Source organism: Corvus hawaiiensis, chromosome 7, assembly GCF_020740725.1.
Source record: "Corvus hawaiiensis isolate bCorHaw1 chromosome 7, bCorHaw1.pri.cur, whole genome shotgun sequence".
NCBI lineage: Eukaryota > Metazoa > Chordata > Aves > Passeriformes > Corvidae > Corvus > Corvus hawaiiensis.
Window position 1 is genome coordinate 37,672,913 of NC_063219.1, and position 17,789 is coordinate 37,690,701.

At 41.1% G+C, this 17,789-nt stretch overlaps 1 long non-coding RNA gene across 1 annotated transcript; it reads right to left on the reverse strand.

Annotated features, from left to right (window-relative positions):
• Window positions 1-4,203: 4,203 nt before the first annotated feature.
• LOC125328258 lies at window positions 4,204-16,813 on the reverse strand. Its single transcript, XR_007204628.1, has 3 exons — window positions 16,625-16,813; window positions 7,749-8,063; window positions 4,204-6,997 (listed from the first exon to the last, which is right to left on the reverse strand). It is a non-coding gene; the product is annotated as an uncharacterized LOC125328258 (long non-coding RNA).
• Window positions 16,814-17,789: the final 976 nt, after the last annotated feature.

Sequence of the window (17,789 nt, forward strand, 5' to 3'; positions counted from 1 at the left end):
CCAGCTGCAAACTCCCGCTCTCAGGCAGGCTTGTGATTGAAGAAATGTATTTCAAATGAAAAATAATCTTTTCCATTCTCTTCCCTTCTCCCAGCTGCTGATTCCCACCCTGATTCCTGTTCTGGAGCTGTGATTAATACTTTTTTTTTTTTTTTTTTTTTTTAAATCACATCATCCTTCTCTCTCTCTGCTCCTCTCCTCCCCCTCCTCTTCCCAGTCCTCCTCTCACAGCTGTGGATCCTCACTCCTCCTTCCAGTTGCCTCTGCTGCTGTCCCTGCTCTCCTCCCTCCCCTGGCTCACTTAAATATTTCAGAAGAAAGTAATCCAGCTTCATCCAGGCTTTATGGCACTGCCTCTCCTCTTGTCTGCACTTATCCTCTCTCACTGCCTTTGGGAGGAACGAGGCCCTCGGCACCCTCAAATCCCTGGAATCAGCCTCCCTAACGAACCCACTTGCAAATGAGCGTCGAGTTGGGCACCAAACTGGCAATATGGACCCAGCAAGTGCTAGCCAAGGGATCTGAGGGCTCTCCATTGAAGAGCAGCTCTGCAGGGAGCACGTGGGGCTCTCCAAAGTGACGCAGCGAAAGCCTGGGATAAACATCTCCAGGCTCCCGCTGCCTGGGCTCCGCCTGCTCGATGACCTCACGTGGAGCGCCTGAAATCCCGGTAATGCCAAAAATCAGGGCTCCAGAGGGATCCTCTTGGCAAGGAGGGGATGGCCAGTGAGCAGCGGGTCTGTGCTCCAGGGGAGAGGAGGTCAGGACGGGGTTAGCCACTTTCCCTTGCAGGATAAGCCCTGCCTTGCACACTTTTTTAACAGTTTATGACTGCTATGAATTCTCTTCATGGACCAAAAAAACTTGGCCCCAGCCTCTTAACTCTACAGTAGCTGTCAGAACCATATATTCACCAGATCACAGAAACATTCCTGCTTTCATCACGAAATGCTCATTGATGGCTCCCCAGTCCAAGCATGAGGAAAACACAGTAGTCCCCGAGGGCAGTGATTCTGGTGTCTCCAGCCCAGGCATGGAGATTTCCTGTGGTTAGAGGACAAGCTGATGTTGTCATCTGCCCATTATCCCTTCATTGAGGGGGCTTTTGACTTTCTCTGGGGATGTCCCTGCTGTGCATTCCCACCTTTTCTGGCTGAGCAAGCCCCTGTGCTGCCAGGTGCAATCTAGGACTGCCCCTTTCTGTGGCAAATTCCCAAGGAGCTTAAGGCAATGAAACAAAGCTAAACAAACAGATAAAGCAGTAATAAATATAATTAATCTACCAACACCTGAACCAGCTCTTGTCCCTGCTCTGCAATGTTCTCCCTCCCCATGGTGACCCCCAGCATCACTCTGCTCCCTGTTCCACAGCCAGTCCTGAGCTCTGAGTTCAGGAGCCAACTTTTAACCAGCTTTAAGCTCTTTCATATGACCCGAACCATTTTACACTTTCCCCAAGGATGTCTCTGCATGGAGGTTTCCTGTTAGTGTCCATGTAGTCAAAGGGTAATTAGGCTTTTCTCCTGCAATTTGGAGCTTGAACCAGCTTAATCTGTGATAGGCAGCACAAGCATCTGCTTCTCTTCTCCCTCCCACCCCCTTCTCATGCACACACAAAGCCTCATTATATTAATAAAATATTTTCCCATTCTTCACCTTATTAGCTGCCTGCACGTGCCCGTGAGCCCATTTTCCATGAAAAATGTGTGTGTGCCTTTACACCCATCACCCATACCTGCTCTCCGTGTGTGCCAACGCACCTTCCTCGATTATATACAAACAGATGTTTATATATAGAATGCATATTATGAATTTAAATTGATACAGGAACATAAATCTGAATAAATCACAGCTAAGCTGCAGCTTAAAATAAACACTCTGGAAAAAAAAAATAAGCAAATAAACTTTTTTTTTTTTTTTTTTGGCAGAATGTTTATTTATTTAACAACAGCGATGCAGTTGCTTACATTTTCTACAAATGTTTTATCTCTTCTTCCTCCGCACCTGTCCCTGAGTGAATAGAGCCACATCTGTCTCATCTTGGCATAACAAGTACACATCTACATCTGTGAAAGATGATTCCATTTTTGAAGGAAACACTGTCTACTTTTACACTCCTGCAGTCTGCTAGAAATTATTACACAATGGATTTTGTGTCTTGCAGGAAGGCTGCTAAATAGTGAATAGCGAGTTTGGAAATGGTACAACAAAAGTAATGCCCTACTTTAACAAATAGATGGCTAGATAGAAATATATATTTATTCTAAACTTTATGGGTAAGAGAGACCCACTGATTAATGTTACCTTCATTTTACTCTTTCTGGTGTAGTGGACTCAGTTAAAAAGCTCAGGAAATGGGAACTCTAGAGTAGAGGTTAATAATAGGATAGAGATGCTTTCACCATCAGCTGCCATGTCAGAGCCTACACAAAGTTGATAATGACTGGAAAAATAGTTGGAAAAATCCTTCCCTGTGAGGCCCTGGCACAAGGTGCCCAGAGAAGCTGTGGCTGCCCCATCTCTCGAAGTGTCCAAAGCCGGGTTGGATGGGGCTTGGAGCAGCCTGGGATAGTGGAGGCAGCACTGATAGTGGGCTCTCAGTTGAGAGCAGCCACGTGCTGTCCAAGGTTATGTCATTAATGACATTCAGTAGCTCATTAAATAAATGAAGAGGTGAGCTTTGGCTGATAAGGGTTTAATGAGGTAAAATTGTGAAATAGCCAAAAGCCTCTCTAGTGATACTGAACTGATGAGCAGCAGTGGTTTTGCTGCTCGTCTTTATTTTATGGGCTTGACCATCAAAGCTGAAGTAAAAATAAAGGAAAGATGAATTGTCCTGAAGCCCCTCTGTTGTATTTTCCTCACCATTATTACCTCCACTGCACCCAACAGCTCTTGTGGAGATGTACTAGAAGCTGTAAAAGCAGTGCAGGAGGGTCATCCATCCATCCATCCATCCATCCATCCATCCATCCATCCATCCATCCATCCATCTTTCCTCACTTCTCACCTGGAGGGATTACCCCAGAAAAAACATTAATCCAAGGCATTAGCAGGACCTCTTCTACCTGTCACAGGCTGTGCTTTGCCCTGTGCCAACATGTTTGTGTCTGCTGACCAAACAGATAAATAGGATAACAAAGAAATTTCACTGAAAAATGAGGTCTGGCCAGGAAATCAAAACTTTTTCCTATTGAAAAAAAAATTGCCTGTAGTAAAATTTTCATTCACCACTTCCCATCTCTTCCTGACTTTTTCATCTTTTGCCAGCCTGGAGTTTTTGTGCAAAGTGTGAGATGCCTTCCTTGCTTTCTCAGCCACCAAGAGTCTTTTAACTTTAAAAAAAATAAAAGTAAATGCAGCATTATTTTTGAAGACAAATGTTGTTTCTCTATCAGGTTGTCTGTTGCTTTTCCTTCACTATGTTGCAGGACAGAGAGAGAGACTGAAAGCAACACAGATTCACTATTTCAAAACAGTCCGAAATGTGCTCAGGTCAAAAAGAAATCAATGTGTCCATGAGTGTGATTTCAGAATTGAAGTCGTTTATGGAGGGAAAAAATCCCAATGAGAGCACATTGTAAGTTGAAGTTAATTTAAAGGTTTAAAACATATATGAATATTTAAGGAGAAATTATCTTTGTAGCTCTATCATTCTAAGAAAAGGTCAATCCTTAATAGTTCAACAACCAGGACTGATTTTCTTTCAAGGCAAGTTTGGAAGGCAGAGCACAATTTGTCCTTCTGTGGAGTACATCGAGGTATTGATACGCAGGTCTCAGATGCCAGGATGCCAACCCTCTTCCTCTTTTTTTTTTTTTTTTTTTTCTTTTTTGCAGTGTTTCATGTACTATCTTTAGGCTTTCTCAAAATCAACTGCTTGATTTACCCATCCTTCCTGGGAATTTATGATTCATATCTTCCCATTTTTTCCCCCTCCCCTCTCTTCTGCCAGACCTTTCCAACTCCCAACTGCTGTTCTATCTTCTATATTAAGCACCCCAGGCTCTGATGTACTTGACAGTGCCCTGTACTTTAAACACACACACAAAAGCACTCTGGTGATCTGAGATATCTTCTACAATGTGACATACATACACCAACCTCAGATTCCAGACCTTTCGCAATCTCAATAAACACTTCACATTTTTATCTTTTTAAATTTGTTTTATTCTACTATTTTTAAAAGGGATGGGGGGAAAAAAAAAATCATTGACAGTTATATAATGTGTATTATTTACTTAATAGCTGTTCTGGTCTATTGGGTAAATATATAGCCAGGCAGTTTTTAAAAACACGTATTACAGACCCAAGAGACCAGAGAGACTCCGAAGCAGCTGTTCCAGTCTATTGGGTAAATATGTATTTAGGCAATTTTTCAAAATATGTTAAAACTCCTTCAGTGCCATTCTGGTCAATTGGTTAAATATGTATTTAGGCTTCTTTTATTAATGCCTTTCATGTAGCCGATAGACTGAAGGAACTGCAACTGCTGAATATGTTTTCATAATTTTTACCTGTGGGTATCACTGGGAGTTGTTTCCTGGATTCCAGCTCCGTCCCCTGCTGCTGCAGCACTGAGGATGAGCTGGGAGTCACAGCCATCGCCACCGAGAGCAAATACAAATATTCCTGCACGTGAGCAATGCCAGGAATGACATTATTCCTTCTGATTGTCATCCCTGCTCACTGGAAGCAATGCTCTCCATCTATTTTTCCCCTCTGTCAGTGGACTGACACACTTTGCATTGTGCTGTGCTGGTTAGACTGATGGGTATTTTTAAACCAGCCACGTTTTTCCATATTCAGAGGCACAAAATGGCATTTTGAAGCCCTGCTGTCAATTCTGGGGTTGTTTATACGAGTGAAGTTTAGCACACGCTTAAATATGAGCCAGATCAGGGCTCAACCAACAGGACTTAAATTGCTTTATGATTTAAAAAAAAAAATACATATGCCTCCAAAATCTTTTTAGGTGTTCAAGGTGATAGGAAAATCAAGTCTGATGGCTGAGCTGTAACACAAGTTTCTGAAAATCTTAATGCAAAGTGGCTGTGACAGATGTGAACATGCTGGGGTCTGTAGAACTTCTGCTGTATTTCAGCTGAAGATTTATATTTACATCCAGTTCTTTCAGAGTGAGCTCTGGTGAGAATTTTATACAGTGAGAGAAGGAGGGGCTGGGCTTAACTCAGTGGCTCAAGGAAGCTTTTCCAGGCTTGTTTCTGTTAAACCACAGCTTTCAAGACAATTATATTTGCTCCATGGTTCTCTCTTTGCCTTCCCTCTCTTTATGGAGCAGACATTTCCATTGAACTGCTGTTGTAAATTAACCCAAATTTTATTGTTGCAAAAACAGGACTAAACAAATATCTCCTTTTATCCCCGCTGCATGAACTGACAGCATAAACTCTTTCTCAGTTTGTTCCTTAATGATAAATTATTAACCATCCACATAGAATCAATCCCGTTCAGCCTGCAATGGTCTGTTCATCCACAGAATGTCTTCATTTTCCTGTGCTGGTAATTATTTCAGGAAAAAAATTTTAATTATTTCAGGAGTGTCCTCAGCTTTCCTTGAAACCTGAGTTACTACTGGTAGTAGGTGGCTGGTCTTGACCTATGGTAGAGTCAGTTCTGGTGTTTGCATCCCACCTCTTGTTCCTTCAGGATGGGTTTGCATTCTCCCTTCCCAGCAAAAATGTGTTATTCACCCATCTAACTATCAGAGACATTGTTCTACCTTCTATTTTCCAGAAATTTTGAGATAGGTTATTACAAGTTGTAATAATTTTCAGTTATTTTTATTGGCTTTTTATGTTTATCTCAAACAACATTTTTATTAATGAAACTACTGTAAATATTTCCCTCAAATGTGTGTAGAAAGATGGACTTGATGATCTTGGGGGTGTCTCTCCCAGCCTTAATGCTTCTGTGATTCTCCTGTGGAAATGGAAAGGACTAGTAGTCAGAAACTACGTGGGAAAATGAGGAATACAAATGTATGCTCACACAGGTTCAAGCACAGCTATATGTACATATGGAGACAGAAATGAAAATTCGGTGTATAATAAAAAAATATGTATTTAGACAGGCACTTGATAAACTGGACATATTCTTGCTGAAGTCAGTGTGGACACTTTAATTTAGGCGAAGTGTAAACCTCTACAGACTGGAGTAAAATGATGTCACCATTTCAAATAAATCAACTGTTTTGCATTAATACAAGTTTAATAGAAGTTTAAATCAGAGGATTTCTAAAAGAAAAACAAATGTGGAAAAATATTGATAAGAGTTCTGACAAGGAATATGAATAAATGAAAATGTTGATAAGAACTCTGGATACATTTGATGATTTATTGCCAAAATAAGTAACTTTATTACCCAAATTATTAGACCAGCTGTAATGCCAGGATAAAAATAACAGTGATGCTATGTCACTCACATAATTTCATAAACAATGATCAAATCCCTTCAGAATAAGAAACATCTTGTCTGTCAAAGATTATGAGATGCTTTCCAGATCCACCAGTATATCCAGGCCTTTCCATTAATCAGTGCCACAGAGGCTTTTTTTTCTGTTGAAATTACTGAGCTGGATGCCGGGAGATGCTCTCAACAGGAACTGCTGCTGTGTAATAGACTCAAGCCTGAAATGTGATTCTGTCTTTACAACACAAGGATCCCTGCTGGCTTAGAGGAGTGCTGGTGGATCCTGTGCCCACATCTGGATGTTGAGTTCATTCTGTAGAAAAGGTAAAATTCCAGTTTTAATAATATTCCAGTTTGCTGGCATTGGGGTTTTTTTTAGATTCACCAATTTACTTCGTAAGTTATTGGTGAGGTTTTCTTTTTCAAAGGATGCTCACAGCCTGCCAGGAGAAATGTGGGTAAACTGTAACTGCAGCTTCTGGAATGGCTCTGCCAAACTGCTGCACTTCTGCCCCTTTAACCGTGTTCATGTGCTCTCCTAGATAAAAAATGGAATTACCCATTTCTGTGGAAAAAAAAAAAAACAAACCCAAAACATTACTGAACCTTAAAAACTTAAAACTTAAAAATTAAAAAATAAATTTAAAAAGGTAAAAAAATGAATAAAATACATGCATATCAATAAGTATTAATTATCTTTACAATACATAAAGAATAGAAAGAAGGAGAAGTCCCTGTTGCTGCAGAGCAAGAAGGTTTTTGTGCTTGTGTGTGGCAGCAACTCTCACAGAGGGCAGGAGACTGGGTTAACCTACCATCACCATAATTTGGTTTGGCAATTTCACTGATCATAAGAATATTTATTGTATCAAAATGTGTGACAGCTTTGTGATGGGCACAAATGGGGGATGAGATCAGACCCCATTTCATTAGATTAAATGGAAATGTGATGTTTTCAACAGTCAAAAAACACTGGAGACATCATCAAAGCTATCAGTGCCCATCTCTCCACAATCTCTGCTATGATCATTTTGTTCCCTTACCATTGATCTAGTACAAAACTGAAAATTAATTTAAAGAAGGAAAGATCTTCAAATATTTATATATGAATATTTGTGTGGGCAAAATTCAAGCTGAGCTAAGAGCTTGTTACACTCACCCAGATGAAAACTAAACCCAGAGCACCGGCCAAAGCTCTTAAAGAGTAAAAAGATGACCTGCACTGACTTCAATGGACATGAAGGATAGCCCAGGTCTTGAGTTCTCCTTCCAAATCTGTGCTCACATGTTCTTTTTCCTGCTGCAGAACACCTTACCTCTCTCTCCAGGAAAGTTTGCACATGCAACCCTTTGATTTGTGAAGGTGACACTCGGCCAAAGCAACCGGAGCTCAGATGGCAAAGAGAAAAATGATGGCTGAGGTGGAGGTGCAGGTAAATACACAGGGGCACAGAGGAGATACAGCACGTTGGGCAGCTCATTTGTCAGCTGAACAGCAGCCCAGCCTTTCCCAGCAGACATTTGCTTTGTTCCATGTGATATTAAGTAAATGCGATATCGTAAAACTGATAAAAAAGAGCTGATCAATTGAAACTGGCTGGACCCGAGCCACTTCTGTACTCTGTCACCACCTGCAAGAGAAAAAAAAAGGTGCTACAAAACACCTGAGTCTACCACTCTTGCTGTACTGGCTTTCCACTCAAAAGCACACAGCAGCATATCCAAGGTCTCCCTTGCCTTTGAAATATGAGTCCTTCTTTCCTTAATGTGCTCTGGACACCACTCACAAACTGAAATGGATATTCCCCGGTACCATTCAGAGTTTTTACTGTTTTTTACTGTACATCCAGAGTTTTCCCTGGCCTCTGCAATGCAGCACTGGGAGCAGAGATTCCTCCTCAAGATTTCTCTGCCTGGAGAAAAAATGGTCCTTCTCAGTAATGAATAATGTGCACACCCCCCATCAGCACTGTCATTGTCTCATGAGGAGACCAGCACCGAAGAGTCCGCTGGATATGGCACGATGCAGATCCACCACAGCCAGTGGGAGCAACTCAGAAGGGGACTGAGAAAGGAAAGCCCTCCTAGTGCCAGAAACTGCCCTCCCACCCCTATCTGTGGCACACATGGACGGACTGAGCTCAGCACATCTGAGCACAAGGTTTCTGCCTCCAGGAGCTGGCGAGCCCCAGGCTGGGGTCACAACTCAACACTTCTCCGTCAGGGAGCAGAGAATCCCTTCAGCTCTGTGGGATGCTCTTATGCACGTCCAAAAGCATAGATGTGGTTCTGGCAGGACTTTTCTCTTTCTAATTTTAGTAAAATATTTACAAGAGAGAGGTACTTCCTCACAGTACGTCAGGCGTTAGTCACTGATAAGAGCGAACATAAATTCTGGGCTTTAATCTTACATTGTATTATTCCAAAAGCCACCTTAACATGCAATGATACCTTATAATATCAAATTTTAAACCCCCCCAACTTTTAGAACAGTTAGCATATGTTTATGGGAAATGGAACAGCAGACTCCCAATGGCGAGCCTAAAATTAGGCGACATTGTTTAAAATACCTTCAGAATCTTTAATCTGATTTTTTTCTCCAGTCTAAGCACTTGAAAACCCGATGATAGGCGTATTTGTTTGATATATAAAACTTTAAGTATTTTTCTCTCTAAAAGGCGAGTTTCCTTGCTTTTGAGAAATTTTCTTACTGGGAAGGCTTCCAAATCCCCTCTCATGTAGCTTCATGGAATTTTCTCAGCTCTTGTGTTTGCTCCTTCTCCACACCTCTTCCCCAGTGCAGAGGCACATCTGTCTGTTTTCTGCCTTATCAAGCAGACATCTACATCTGTGAGGAAAACTCCACTTCCTTGGCTAAAAACCTGTATCTGATTGTGGTAATAAAGCGCTACTTCCTCAGTTCAAAACATACATCAGACAGGACCAATTACTTCAAATGACTCATAGCAACAGGGAAAGCAAGGCTCGTCTTTGCGGAGCCTTTGAACTTCCACCGCTTCAAAGGTGTACTGAAACGTGGTTATGAGGCGATTGTCTAAAATTGCCAAATTACCAGGTTCCAAGCTTTGACATTTGTTATTCTGAGCAATGAGACAAAGGAAAGCAGTTTGCTCACCCGCTGAGAAATACAAAGCAAAACAAAAAGAGATTTCCTAGGTGAAGGGAGCCCTCAACACGCTGAATTCTTGAACGTGGAACAGAAAAATGCTCGTGCCTTAAATTAATCAAATAATACAATTAGATTATCAAACAATACACAATAATAATGCAAAACGCAAACAATATGAGCCAAAGCTACTGAGGGAATTTAATGGGCTTTTAATCACAGCCTGGAGGTCAGAGAGGCTCAAGGTGTTATTAATGGGAATCAAAGCTTTTCACCTTTAGGTCACCAACTCGAATGTGGCACAGGTTGGTTCTGACCGAGCATCATCTCCATCTGGTAATTACCGTAGGGGTTTGTGGTCTCGATAGCCCCACAGGAGAGGAATATGCAGAATCCAGCATGAGAATGTGCATCAGCTGCAGTGGCCAAAAGATGTCCAGCAGTAGACAGATGATCCAACAGAAGACACAAGAATGTGCAACTCAAAGCTCTTCTTTCAGTAAAGATTTCAGTGATTTCTACTACTTCCAAGCAGTATTAAATAAAGTTCTGAAGTTGCTGTCTAAAACTGCCAAATTAATTGTTTCTGATAAGTCAGTTTCCACTTTCCTTATGCTGGGCATTGTCCTTGATGGTCATGGCTCTCTCCTGGCAAGCACCGTGCCCAACGAGATGCAACAGTCTAGTGGGTTAATAGTTATTTTCGAATGGGCTGATCCAGTCTCTCTAACTGACATTACAATTAAATTAACCTTGAGAAATTAACTTAAAGAAGAATCCAATGCACTGAACACCATAAAGCATATAATTATTACCTACTGACCCAAAGTTATTTGAGTATTCATGATGCAACTGTTATTTTATCAGGAATCTTCCAATATTAAGACCACATTTAAATGAATACAGCTCTAATTCAGGAATGTGTTTTTATTTGTTCCATTTTCATAATGAGACATTTAGTTTTCATTTTGCCATTTTATGTGTTTTCTTAAGAATGAAGGTGATCAAGCACGTATTTGGAGGGCACATGACACGTGACAAGGAAGGTCTGTCTCATCAGCATTATGACATCACTATGAAAGATCTTGACAGCTGAATTTATCCATATTAGGTGGATACTCTCCACAGGTCTCTAAAGAAATAAGGGAGCGTTTTCACCCTCAGATATTTTTGCATTGAACTTGCATGTCATGAAATGTGGTGATTTATCCTCTGAACTTCTTTGGGAGAGCTCTAAATCCATCCAGGTTTGTGCACAACTTTCACCACAGCACATTCTGGCTCCACTAGGCTACATTTACCTAATCCTTGGTCCTTGATATCAGAGAAACCATAATGGTTTGTTCTGGAGAGTTGTGGGGCCCCTCTGAGCCCATATAAACACTTGATAAAGGACTCCAAAATTCATTCTTTCTTTTCCCTAGAAGTCTGGGTAGGAGGAATCATGATAATTCCAGGTGAAGAACGGCTGAATAAAGTATTTGTTTTCCTCATCATTGGACCAGATATTCATTAGTCTACTTTTAATAAGTTATTTGGGTTTGTTCCCAAGAAAGTTCACTGTCAAAATTCAGTGATGGGACTCCCCAGAACAAACACGATACAATCCCATTCCCTGTTTGGGAACTCTTCAAATCCGTTTTCTCTTGCAAATAGCCAAATATAATCAGGAAAATCAGGGTTCCATTAATGTTTGGCAATATCTACATTAAAACTGCTGCTTCTCTACAAGTTTTGACAGAAAAATGTTAATGCAACTATTCAAGTAGAGAAATGCAACAACAGAGAGGCAGAGAAAAGACACTTGAAAATCCCAGTTGCCACAGTGGAGGTCTTTTCAGGGCTAGAAGCCACTTCTGGCTTTGCTAGGAAGCCTACAGGCACTTCTTTTTATGAGTAAGTTACATCTGTTCAGGCACTGCACTTTCCTAACACCATACTTTTGTTTTTTAGACTGAGGATCCTTCAAGTCTAGCAGCTCAGATGCTTGCATCCGTCTGTAGCCTTTTGGGTAAATACCTGTCACTTTAGGCAGCCTTCTCTAGTTCTCTCCTCCACACTGAGACTCACATTGTCCCACTGACACGCTGCTTGCTCTCCTGTGGCACACGGGAGAGTGCCACCAGCCCAAGACCTTCGGCGTCACTCCGCGTAAGGAAACACAATTTGTCTCTGACAGTTTCTGCCTTTTCTTGCTTATAAAACTCAAAAACATCTCTCAGAGATGCGTCTGATGGAGCAAAGAAACGTGGACTGTCTGGTCAGTCCCCAACGGGTTTCTGTGCCTGTGTCTTTGCTGGGCAGATTTGGGGGTGTTTGTCAGCAGAAACAGCCACACCTGGCTTTGTAGCCCTCTCTGATGAATGTTATGCGCACAGGGCACGTATTTTTCGTGTTTGTCACAATTCTTCCTGTTGAACACAAATCCCTTCATTCTGTTTTAAGGAGCCTAAGAACAACTACTTCTATGCAAAATCAGAGGGTCAGGTTAGCCCTGTGTCAACAGAAATGCACTTATCTCTCCAGGGACATACATTTTAAGAAAACAGTTACTCCTAAGAAACCGTTGGTCACTCATCTGGAAGGACCAAGAAAACTTAGTCAAGGTCTGTGTCAGAAGTTTTAAATTGTCACTGCAATCTAGACCAAGACTAACTCAATTTTCCTTTGCACCATTCTCTATGTCAAGGCTCAACTTGTATTTTCCCGTTCTCCCAGAGCACCATGCATCCATGTCCATGGAGACTTTACTGGTGACACCCTCACTACTCCAAAAAAAATTTTAAATCCACTTTCCTTTAAAAATAAGCTACAAACATTATCAATATTCTTAAATATTGGTTGTATCTCAGTTAGAGGGTCACCAGCCTGGAAAAGATGAGAAGCTCATAAATAAGCCCATAAACTCCCTTTCATCTCAGGACAATGAATGAGGAGAATCAGAGTACAAACAACTTTGGAGGAGCTATGTATGTTCTCCCTACTCTGATACAACTCGGAACGATGTTTTCTGTCATCCACCCAGGAGCTGGATTTACGAGCACGTCAGCGCCTGCATTTCAACTGAGGATGCCCAGATGGGGAAACCCTCTCACCAGCACTATGAAATACCCATCTGCTGTGTGTTAATATTCCTCAGGGAATGATTGTTTCCTGCTGCCTGGCTCTTATGGTTGGTGTTGGGAGGCTGGGATGGAGGAGCACAAACCAGTGTGGCTCTGGAGTGAGGATGAGGTCGAGCCACCGTGGGACAGTGTCAATTTAAGGATGGTCTTTGAAAGCTCTAAGACATTCCATTCGCAGCAGAAAGCATATTGAAAAGCAAAATGTCCCCTATGCATCTGTTTGACCAAATAATACGTTTATAGCACTATTATCAGATCAAGAGAAACAGTTAACTGAGACATGACATGTAACTGTTAAAAATTACACACCATCAAACATCAGCCAGGGACACTGAAAGGAACAGTTGACGCCTATAAATAAAAAATGATGTAGAAATTAAACAAACAACCCACGGAGACTCTTTCAGGTTTTTTCTTTCCCCCCGTTTCTTATGTTAAACCACACAATAAATGGTCTTTGAGTTGCAGAGGTTTAATCTATGTGCAGAAAGGGAATTAGAGGCTGATTCAGGGTTTTTTTTCCCTTTCCTTTCCTGGAGGCCTCTTTTTTATTTTCTTTCCAGGTATTGATCGTGAAAGTGATATCACACCAGAAGGTGCATTGATATGGTGTTGAGTAACAGAAAACTGCAAAGACTCCTTACAGTATAATCAAAGCTTCTGTCCAAGCCCCCACTCTGATGAAATCCAATCAATAGGGACGATTAAATGACACATACAGAGCCATCAATATTAAATACAATCCATTTCCTGTACAAGAGCAGTGCAATGTAAAGTGGACAAGATAAAACTTGAATAGGCAGGTTATTTACGATGCTTGTACAGTATTTAAGCAGTGATGAAAGTTGGGAGCATGCTTGATTTGCATATTAATAAAAAAAGCAAATAAGCTTCTCAATGCACATAAAATATAGTTTGGGGGGTTTGCAATGTTTCCAAACAATATTTTTTTTTAAAGTTATTTTTTAGAGGGGCGAAGTCAGAGGGGAGTTGACTCCAAATTGAAAAATTGTAGATTCTACAATCTGTGATCTTAACGAGCCATTGGGTTCTTACAGAGCTTATTCAGAAGCCCACACCATTTCCCTGTTGCCTGTGCAGTGGAAGACAGGGTTTCAGATAATTCATGCAACTTTAGTCTGAATTTTACCTCCAGAGGTGAGGAAGAGACCTCCAGGAAGTGTCACAATTTCCCACCATGAGCAAAGAGGCAATATTGGAAGGGACCTTAAGGACCATCTCGTTCCAGCTCCTGCCATGGGCAGGGACACCTTCTGCTAGACCAGGTGGCTCCAAACCCCATCCAGCCTGGCCTTGGACACTTCCAGGGATGGGGCAGCCACAGATTTTCAGATCTCCCAGTGGCTGTTAGGGTTGCCAGAGGGCCCATCAAAGGAAGGGTTGGTTGCCTGTGCGGAATTCCCTCACGAGCCTGCCCTCAGAGGTACACTGTAGTGCTGTCCCTGGGTTAGGGAGAGTCCACCTGCTGAGATAAATGCTTTTTGGTAAACTCCATCCTCTTCTCTGCTGTGCCAGTCAAAATGCTTCCTAGGTTCTTACAGCATCCGTGTGTTGCAAACACTGAAAACCACATCTAACCAATCTGGGTTTCCTTCTCACATACTTCTTCATACCACGGCTTCACAACATTCAGGTGAGGAAATGGCCAAAAATATGGATCTCCAGCAAATCAGGCCCTGAATCAGACTGTCTTTTGTTCTGGAAAAGTAAGAGCAAGGATGAATGAATTTCCCTCAGAGGGAAAGAAACAAAAGGAGCAGCGGATTGGTAGAAAGGTATCACTATGCTACCCTTGAGCACATTGTTCTTTGCTTTTCACACATGAATCCTCATCATATTGATTGATAAATACAAATTCTTTTCTCCCTTTTTTAATGTCAATTCATTCTTTTTCAACATTAAACTTTCGCAGTATCTTTGAAGTGAACAGATAAAATTTCTCATCACCAAAACTCGGAAACCTAGAAGGACTGTTGACAAGTTTAAAGTTAATCATGTATTTATGTCCTTTGTTATACTGGGCCATAACTGGGTTTGGTATCTTCAGGATGAAAAACCCTTCATCTTAACACAATTTTCAAGGATTTTTAAAAAAACTCCTCAATAAAAGTTTTATAGAGAAAGTAAGCCTGAAAAATGTTCTTGGAGATGACACTACTCTCTGCCAGGACACTTTCACAAATACTGTGGGGACAGCAGGTTGTTTGCCAATGAAAAGCTACTTTCTCTTGACAAAATTGAAAATTGATGACAAAGTGATTGGGTATTTCTCAAAATGCTGTCAAATGTAATGACATTGGGTGTGTTCCAATTAGTTTTGTAGGCTTTCGAGATGCAGCTCTCTCTCCTTGCCTTCTGTGTAAAAAACTTTGTGGCGTGAGTCTGGTCTGCTGAAGGACAGCTAGAGCTGCTACAGCTCCCAGAATTTGCTAGGGAATAAGGCTGCACTGACACATCTAGTCTGGACTAAATAATCAACTTTCACTTTGCAAAACTTGAGCTTTCTTGTCCAGTTTGATGCAGCGTTATTTACACACAGTGCAGGTCTGTAGGTCATGTTGCTGCTAAGAGAGTAGGGGGAATTTGCTGATAAAATAACAAAGTTCCTTTTGTTTGGCCAGTAATTAACCACACTCCTATAAAATCAGAGGTGCCACGAGGTGCCTGGGATGTACTGAGCATCCTACCACCAGGAGAAGAGGGGAGAGAGAAGCCAAAAGCTCCAGCAACGTCAACGTGTGTCCCCTTTAGGCTGTGGAAACCAGGATCTCCCTCTTTCCCTCCTATCTGAAGCACAAACAACATAAAGCTGGGGTAGGATTGATACGGAATGCTACATAAAATGTTTGCTTATAATTATTTCTAGCACCCTTTTGAAGCTTAGGGATAAAACATTTCTAATTATTCGTCAGGCCGTTGGAACTCCTAGGCCTCTGTAATAGGGATTTAGCAGAACAACAAATAACATACAGGGATCCAGATGAAAGGAGTGAATTTGAAGGGATTATTACCATAAAAAAAGCAAATGACTATTTGATGGAGTTACAACAATAGAGAGAGTCAGACAGGGATAGAGAAATAATGCTAATTGATAAATACATAGCTGCTCAAGCTTTAATTTGAGCTGTGGAAGAGCTGTAAAATGAGTGATACCTGTAATTTCCTTTTTAAAAAAGATCCCTCTGTTTGAAATGCATATATAAGGAAAACCCCTCAAATGCAGCTTTTCTGCCCCCCTCCTCCCAATTTCACCATATTACAAGTCACAAGAAGTAATTCTTTAAAAGGCAGGACTATGAAATTTTTTATGGTCTTGGCTGGCTTACAGCTGCATAAAGATTTGCACCCCAGTTCAGGATGGGAGCCAGGACATCTTCTGCAGGATCCTGTGATCTGCTCATGTAGGAACCCCATGGGCCACAGGGAGCAAGGGGCATTCAAGGAATGAAGAGTGGATTCTGTGTTCACTACCACATACCACAAAATCACTGTATAATCTTAATCAAAGCACTGCAAAGTAAAAAGCAAATCATAAGGAAACGACAACAAAACCCCACGAAACAAACACCGAAGTCAGCAAAAGCAGGATTTGTGAACCATTTGAGGTGCAGCCATCCCTACTCTCTCATTTTTTCAATAAAACAGACAACCTTTAGGCAGTTTGTCTTAAATAAAGACACATAAAATGGATAAATGGAACCTAAAACACAAAACAGGATAAATCTTCCATATTTAGTGCTGTTATAAGCAACATCACCACCACCACACCAGTGATTCCACACAAAGATAGTTTTTTTGAGGATACAGAAGCTGTCTTGCCTAAAGGAGGAAAGGAAACAAATCTGACTTTGCATATACATGCAAAAAAAAAAAAACCAAACAGAACAACAACCCAGAAAATCATGGATAGGAGACTTACCAGCTACTCTGCAAGCTGTGTCCTTCTTTATGTCACAAATACTGGTTTAAAGGGCAAAGGTATGCAAAGCAGATGGATTGTGCCTATCTCTAAATCAGAATTTCAAGGTAAGACATTCTCCAAGAGCTCAACAGAGTGGCTTAGAAGCTTTCTTCCCCTCCCTAATGAAGGTAAAACGTTAGCATTAGAAATTGCAGCTTAGAGAAATTATATTCAGACTTCTCTTTTTTTTTTTTTGAAAAAAAGAAAAAAAAAGAAGAGAGAGAAAAACTGTACGCTCTAGATTAGCAGGGGTGGATCGTCTTGTTGAGACTTGTGCTGCCAAAGCCTATTAAAGTAATTCACATTTTATACACAGACATTACCATTTTCTCTGAACTATAACGTCCTTGGAGCATTACTCCGCAGAGACATCCAAAATCCACTTTAGATGGGGCACAAAGGCACAGTTTGAGATTTACCTGTGTGACTTGTCTTGCAGGTGACAAGCATTAAGGAGGGAAATCTACACTTCTGTCAGATAAGCAGGAATTCCTGGTTTCTTAATTCACTTGAAAAGAAAGGATAATTACCTGAACTAAATTTCTGCGCCCATCTCAAATGGACTCTAGGGACAATCCTGCAGATTAATGCTCTAAGAACGTAAGATTCAGAAAGAGAACGTAGGGATGTATGAAATAGGATCTCTTTTAACAACCCGGATCAAAAACTGTATCCCGAACTGAGGGGAGGGAGAAGCAGAGGAAGGGGCAAATCCAGTGCAGCATTAATGCATTTTACTGCCTCAGCAGGATCAGATTTTGACAATAACAAGAATGATGATTTCTATAGGCTCACTTTTTTTCCCTACATTCTGATGGATTTGAGAGATTTCCACGATCTGAATGCTTCAGGCAAGATCCTCAGGTGATGTAAATCAGCATTGTTTCTCTGAAATATGGACAGATTCATCCCCTCACAACCTCTACAGCTTTTCTGCTCATCTGCAGTATCATAATCATCTGGTAGCATTAATTAATTTTCCCAGTGTTTTATGCAATGCTGCCTCTGCCTCCTCCCCGCCTCAAATTGTTTTGATTTCGTTCTTTTTTTTTATTTTTTTAGATTTTTTTTTTTTTTGCAGTTACTGCTCCATGTCTGCTAAGTAAATCTGCGGCGTGTTACT